The sequence below is a fragment of the Rutidosis leptorrhynchoides genome, chromosome 8 (genome assembly GCF_046630445.1).
Source record: "Rutidosis leptorrhynchoides isolate AG116_Rl617_1_P2 chromosome 8, CSIRO_AGI_Rlap_v1, whole genome shotgun sequence".
Taxonomy (NCBI): Eukaryota; Viridiplantae; Streptophyta; class Magnoliopsida; order Asterales; family Asteraceae; genus Rutidosis; species Rutidosis leptorrhynchoides.
This window is the reverse complement of record NC_092340.1, coordinates 342,438,160-342,445,879: the sequence shown is the minus strand read 5'-3', so window position 1 is coordinate 342,445,879 and position 7,720 is coordinate 342,438,160.

Here is a 7,720-nt window from a genome sequence, read left to right as displayed (position 1 = left end):
TAACTATAACAATCTTATTTCAAGTGATGATCTTACTTGAACTTGTTTTCGTGTCATGATTTTTGCTTCAAGAACTTTGAGCCATCCAAGGATCCATTGAAGCTAGATCCATTTTTCTCTTTTCCAGTAGGTTCATCCAAGGAACTTAAGGTAGTAATGATGTTCATAACATCATTCGATTCATACATATAAAGCTATCTTATTCGAAGGTTTAAACTTGTAATCACTAGAACATAGTTTAGTTAATTCTAAACTTGTTCGCAAACAAAAGTTAATCCTTCTAACTTGACTTTTAAAATCAACTAAACACATGTTCTATATCTATATGATATGCTAACTTAATGATTTAAAACCTGGAAACACGAAAAACACCGTAAAACCGGATTTACGCCGTCGTAGTAACACCGCGGGCTGTTTTGGGTTAGTTAATTAAAAACTATGATAAACTTTGATTTAAAAGTTGTTATTCTGAGAAAATGATTTTTATTATGAACATGAAACTATATCCAAAAATTATGGTTAAACTCAAAGTGGAAGTATGTTTTCTAAAATGGTCATCTAGACGTCGTTCTTTCGACTGAAATGACTACCTTTACAAAAACGACTTGTAACTTATTTTTCCGACTAGAAACCTATACTTTTTTTGTTTAGATTCATAAAATAGAGTTCAATATGAAACCATAGCAATTTGATTCACTCAAAACGGATTTAAAATGAAGAAGTTATGGGTAAAACAAGATTGGATAATTTTTCTCATTTTAGCTACGTGAAAATTGGTAACAAATCTATTCCAACCATAACTTAATCAACTTGTATTATATATTATGTAATCTTGAGATACCATAGACACGTATACAATGTTTCGACCTATCATGTCGACACATCTATATATATTTCGGAACAACCATAGACACTCTATATGTGAATGTTGGAGTTAGCTATACAGGGTTGAGGTTGATTCCAAAATATATATAGTTTGAGTTGTGATCAATACTGAGATACGTATACACTGGGTCGTAGATTGATTCAAGATAATATTTATCGATTTATTTCTGTACATCTAACTGTGGACAACTAGTTGTAGGTTACTAACGAGGACAGCTGACTTAATAAACTTAAAACATCAAAATATATTAAAAGTGTTGTAAATATATTTTGAACATACTTTGATATATATGTATATATTGTTATAGGTTCGTGAATCAACCAGTGGCCAAGTCTTACTTCCCGACGAAGTAAAAATCTGTGAAAGTGAGTTATAGTCCCACTTTTAAAATCTAATATTTTTGGGATGAGAATACATGCAGGTTTTATAAATGATTTACAAAATAGACACAAGTACGTGAAACTACATTCTATGGTTGAATTATCGAAATCGAATATGCCCCTTTTTATTAAGTCTGGTAATCTAAGAATTAGGGAACAGAAACCCTAATTGACGCGAATCCTAAAGATAGATCTATTGGGCCTAACAAACCCCATCCAAAGTACCGGATGCTTTAGTACTTCGAAATTTATATCATATCCGAAGGGTGTCCCGGAATGATGGGGATATTCTTATATATGCATCTTGTTATTGTCGGTTACCAGGTGTTCACCATATGAATGATTTTTATCTCTATGTATGGGATGTGTATTGAAATATGAAATCTTGTGGTCTATTGTTACGATTTGATATATATAGGTTAAACCTATAACTCACCAACATTTTTGTTGACGTTTTAAGCATGTTTATTCTCAGGTGATTATTAAGAGCTTCCGCTGTCGCATACTTAAATAAGGACAAGATTTGGAGTCCATGCTTGTATGATATTGTGTAAAAACTGCATTCAAGAAACTTATTTTGTTGTAACATATTTGTATTGTAAACCATTATGTAATGGTCGTGTGTAAACAGGATATTTTAGATTATCATTATTTGATAATCTACGTAAAGCTTTTTAAACCTTTATTGATGAAATAAAGGTTATGGTTTGTTTAAAAATGAATGCAGTCTTTGAAAAACGTCTCATATAGAGGTCAAAACCTCGCAACGAAATCAATTAATATGGAACGTTTTTAATCAATAAGAACGGGACATTTCACCGGTGATGCTGCTGGTGCTTGTAACCTTTGCACCATATTTTCCAAAGCCACTACCCGAGCGCGAAGCTGAAATGTCCCGTTCATATCGATTTATAAACGTTCCATATTAATTGATTTCGTTGCGAGGTTTTGACCTCTATATGAGACTTTTTTTTAAAGACTGCATTCAATTTTAAAACAAACCATAACCTTTATTTTATCGATAAAGGTTTAAAAATATTACGAAGATTATCAAATAATGATAATCTAAAATATAGCGTTTCACACGATTATTACATAATGGTTTACAATAATATTACACATCAATTTAAGTCTTCGAATGCAGTTTTTAAACAATATTATACAAGCATGCTGACTCCAACTCTTGTCCATAAATTAGCATGCAACAGCGGAAGCTCTTAATAATCACCTGAGAATAAACATGTTTTAAACATCAACAAAAATTTTGGTGAGTTATAGGTTTAACCTATATATTTATCAAATCGTAATAATAGACCACAAGATTTCATATTTCCATTTCTCATAAACAACATGCAATCTGCATAAAAATCATTCATATGATGAACACCTGGTAACCGACCTTAACAGGATGCATATAGAATATTCCCATCATTCCGGGACTCTCATCGGACATGATAAATCGAAGTACTAAAGCATCCGTAACTCGGATGAGGCTTGTTGGGCCAAATAGATCTATTTTTAGGATTCGCGTCAATTGGTGACAATTATAATAAACACCAATTTTTAGGATACCAAGCTAAAAAGGGGCATATTCGGTTCGATAATTCAACATAGAATGTAATTTTGATCACTTGTGTCTATTTTGTAAAACATTTATAAAACTGCATGTATTCTCATCCCAAAAATAATAGATTTTAAAAGTGGGACTATAACTCACTTTCACAGATTTTTCCTTCGTTGGAAATAAGACTTGGCCACTGGTCGATTCACGAACCTACAACAAATATGTACATATATATCAAAGTATGATTTAAATATATTCACAACATTTTTTAATACGTTTTTATGATTTAAGTTTGTTAAGTTAGCAGTCCTCGTTAGTAACCTACAACTAGTTGTCCACAGTTATATGTGCTGAAATAAATCAATATATATTATCTCGAATCAATCCACGACCCAGTGTATACAAGGCTCAGGCTATATCACAACTCAAAGTATATATATTATTTTAGAATCAACCTCAACCCTGTATAGCTAACTCAAACATTACTGCATATAGAGTGTCTATGGTTGTTCCGAAATATATATATATATAGATGGGTCGATATGATATGTCAAAACATTGCATACGTGTCTATGGTATCCCAAGATTACATAATATGTATAATACAATATAAATTAGTTAGGACATGTTTAGTCTAGATTTGTTACAAAATTTTCGTAGCTAAAACTAGCAAATTTATCCAATTTTGTTTTACCCGTCATTTCTTCGTTTCAAATCCGTTTTGAGTGATTCAAGTTGCTATGGTTTCATAATGAACTGAAATTTATGAAACTAAACATAAAAAGTATAAGTTTATAGTCGGAAATACAGGTTACAAGTCGTTTTTTAAAGAGGTAGTCATTTCCGTCGAAAGAACGACATCTTGATGACCATTTTGAAAAACATACTTCCACTTTGTGTTTAACCATGATTTTTGGATATAGTATCATGTTCATATGTAATATCATTTTTCCAGAATACAAACTTCCAATTCAAAGATTAATATAGTTTTTATTTTTCTAACCCAAAACAGCCCCCGGTTTCACTACGACGGCGTATGTCCGGTTTTACGGTGTTCTTCGTGTTTTCAGGTTTTAAATCATTAAGTTAGCATATCATATAGATATAGAATATGTATTTAGTTGATTTTAAAATTCAAGTTAGAAGGATTAACTTTGTTTGCGAACAAGTTTAGAATTAACTAAACTATGTTCTAGTGATTACAAGTTTAAATCTTCGAATAAGATAGCTTTATATGTATGAATCGAATGATGTTATGAACATCATTACTACCTCAAGTTTTGTGGATGAACCTACTGGAAAAGAGAAAAATAGATCTAGCTTCAAATAATCCTTGGATGGCTTGAAAGTTCTTGAAGTAGAATCATGACACGAAAACAAGTTCAAGTAAGATTTCCACTCGAAATAAGATTGTTATAGTTATAGAAATTGAATCAAAGTTTCAGTATGAGTATTACCTTGAATTAGAAAGATATCTTACTGTAAATAAGAAAGATTTCTTGAGATTGGATGATCACTTGAAATGGATTTGCAAGATTGGAAGTAAGCTAGCAAGTTTGAAAGATTTCTTGAAGTGTTCTTGAATGGTTCTTTTTATGATGATTAAAGCTTGTAATTGAAGCTAAAAGATGGTGAAAATGCTTGAAGATGATCAAGTATGATGTTAGGAGTATTTTGAGAGAGAATTTGGAGTGTAAGTATGAGAAAATGGAATGGAAAAATGGGGTGAAATCATAAAAACGGGATTACTTGTTATAAAGAAAAAAAAAAGATCCTTAAGTTTGTTTTTAGCTCATTAGTCATACAAGTTGTTAAATAATGGTTCTACATATTTTTGACTCTAAGATGGCTGCTAAGAATGAATGATTAAAGGTGTATATACCAATAGTAAATACATCTAGAAGCTGTGTATTGTATGAGTACGAATACGGGTACATACGAGTAGAATTGTTGATGAAAATGAATGAGAATGTAATTGTGAGCATTTTTACTAAGTAGAAGTACTTTGATATGTGTCTTGAAGTCTTTCAAAAGTGTACTAATATGTGACGACCCAGGAATTTTTGACCAAATTTAAACTTAATCTTTATATAGTTTCGACACGATAAGCAAAGTCTATTAAATCGAGTCTCAAAATTTTTGAACTGTTTCATGAAATCATTTGACCTTCGACCAGTTCTCGACGATCCACGAACAACTAAATGTAAATAGATATATGCGTGTGTGTGTGTGTGTGTGTATATATATATATATATATATATATATATTTATATATATATATATATATATATATATATATATATATATATATATATATATATATATATATTTAAATATATATAATAATTTGAAATATTAATTGAAATAATATATGAGTTAATTGTTGGAATTAAATATGTAAAATAATATGCGATATAATGAAAACTATTATTACAAATGTATATTGATAAGACTAAAAAGGAACATATATTTCATAGCAATATCCCTCCTAAATAATAGGTTTTCATATGTAATTATATTATATTTTCATTGTAATTGTTTAAATAAATAAGTGCGAAGATAAAAGGCGAAAACGAAGATTTGAAGACACAAACGTCCAAAAAGCTCAAATGTACAAGATACAATTCAAAAGGTTCAATTTATTGATGAAAAACATCTAAAAATGACAAGAGTACAAGTTACAAAACGTAAAGTACAAGATATTAAATTGTACGCAAGGACGTTCGAAAATCCGGAACCGGTACCCGAGCCAACTATCAACACCCGACGCAATGGACCAAAAATTACAAGTCTACTATGCACAAGAATATAATATAATATATTAATTATTTATATTTTATATTTATTTATAAAATATGTCGACAAGCAAGGTTCCAAAATTATGTGAGCTGGATTTTCAAACTCTACGACTCGCGGAGTTTGCAGGCTTAAAACTCCACGACTCGCGGAGCTGCAAAAATCAGAAATGCCTATAAAAGGCCATGCATTCTGCCGAGTTTAAAAATAAAAAAAAATAATAATAATACTCTGTAATAAATAAATAAATAAATATATATATAATATATATAGTATAGGGTAGTTTTATATTAGATTAGTTCGGGTTATGTAAAGGTTATTTTACGGGTTTTAAAGTCGGAGCTCTGTCCGTGTAACACTACGCGATAAATAATCAATGTAAGCTATGTTCTCCTTTTTAAATTAATGTCTCGTACTTAAGTTATTATTATGCTTATTTGAGCCAAAGTAATCATGATGTTGGACTAAATATTAAAGACGGGGTAATTGGGCTTTGTACCATAATTGGGGTTTGGACAAAAGAACGACACATGTGGAAATTAGACTATGGGCTATTAATGGGCTTTATATTAGTTTAACTAAATGATAGTTTGTTAATTTTAATATAAAGATTTACAATTGGACGTCCCTATAAATAACCATATACACTCGATCAGACACGATGGGCGGGATATTTATATGTACGAATAATCGTTCATTTAACCGGATACGGGAATGGATTAATAGTCTATGGAATTATTAAAACAGGGGTGAAATTATATACAAGGACACTTGGCATAATTGATAACAAAGTATTAAAACCTTGGGTTACACGCAGTCGATATCATGGTGTAATTATTAAACAAAGTATTAAAACCTTGTTACAGTTTAAGTCCCCAATTAGTTGGAATATTGGACTTCGGGTATAAGGATAATTTGACGAGGACACTCGCACTTTAAATTTATGACCGATGGACTGTTATGGACAAAAACTAGACGGACATATTAAATAATCCAGGACAAAGGACAATTAACCCATGGGCATAAAATTAAAATCAACACGTCAACCATCATGGTTACGGAAGTTTAAATAAGCATAATATATTTTATTTCATATTTCATCGTACTTTTATTTACTCGCTATTTTATTTAACGTCATTTATTTATTGTCATTTATTTTTCGCTACTTTAATTATCGTCATTTATATTTTGCATTAGGTTTTAATTGTAACTTAAAATATAAAATCGACAAACCAGTCATTAAACGGTAAACCCCCTTTTATATATTATCAATATAATATATTTTGTACAAATATAATTGTTTAAAATATAGTGTGCAATAAGCCCGCTCCCTGTGGAACGAACCAGACTTACTAAAAACTATACTACTCTACGATTAGGTACACTGCCTATAGTGTTGTAGCAAGGTTTAGGTATATCTCATTTGTAAATAAATAATTAAAACTTGTGTAATATTTCGTCGTATTTCGTATTTAAATTAATACTATTTCGTACACCCCGCTGCACACATCATATATATATATATATATATATATATATATATATATATATATATATACTACTTGTAAATATATAAAATAATATTAAATCTATTTGTTTAAAAATATATAATATATATTTATGTGATAAAACTTGTTATTTAAAACTGATTATATATAGAGAGAGAGTAAATGGAAAATGAATGATTTCGAGTCTAATTAGTAAACGTCAGTGACACTCGGTTGACGTTTTGTTAGTTTTAATATAGATATAAAACGAGTTCATGAAGATTTAAAATAAAAGTTGGACTGTAAATCGATTACGAAGATTTTAGATTTGATAAAAATATTTTTTACCTTTTTAGTTTAAATATTAGTACTCCGTACATATTAAATAAAATAGAAAATAAATAATTATCGAATCCTTTTGATCAGGTTTCAAAAAGTTAATGAGTGAAATAATTAATTATATTTAATCTAAAAGTTTGGGATTTTTAGGAACACTTTTATACGACAACTCTTTAGCAATGGACAAGATACAGCCATCCGGGATAAACCGTCGGTAGAATAGACAAACTAAGTGGCCGCTAAAATTATTTGTGTACACTGTTTTCTT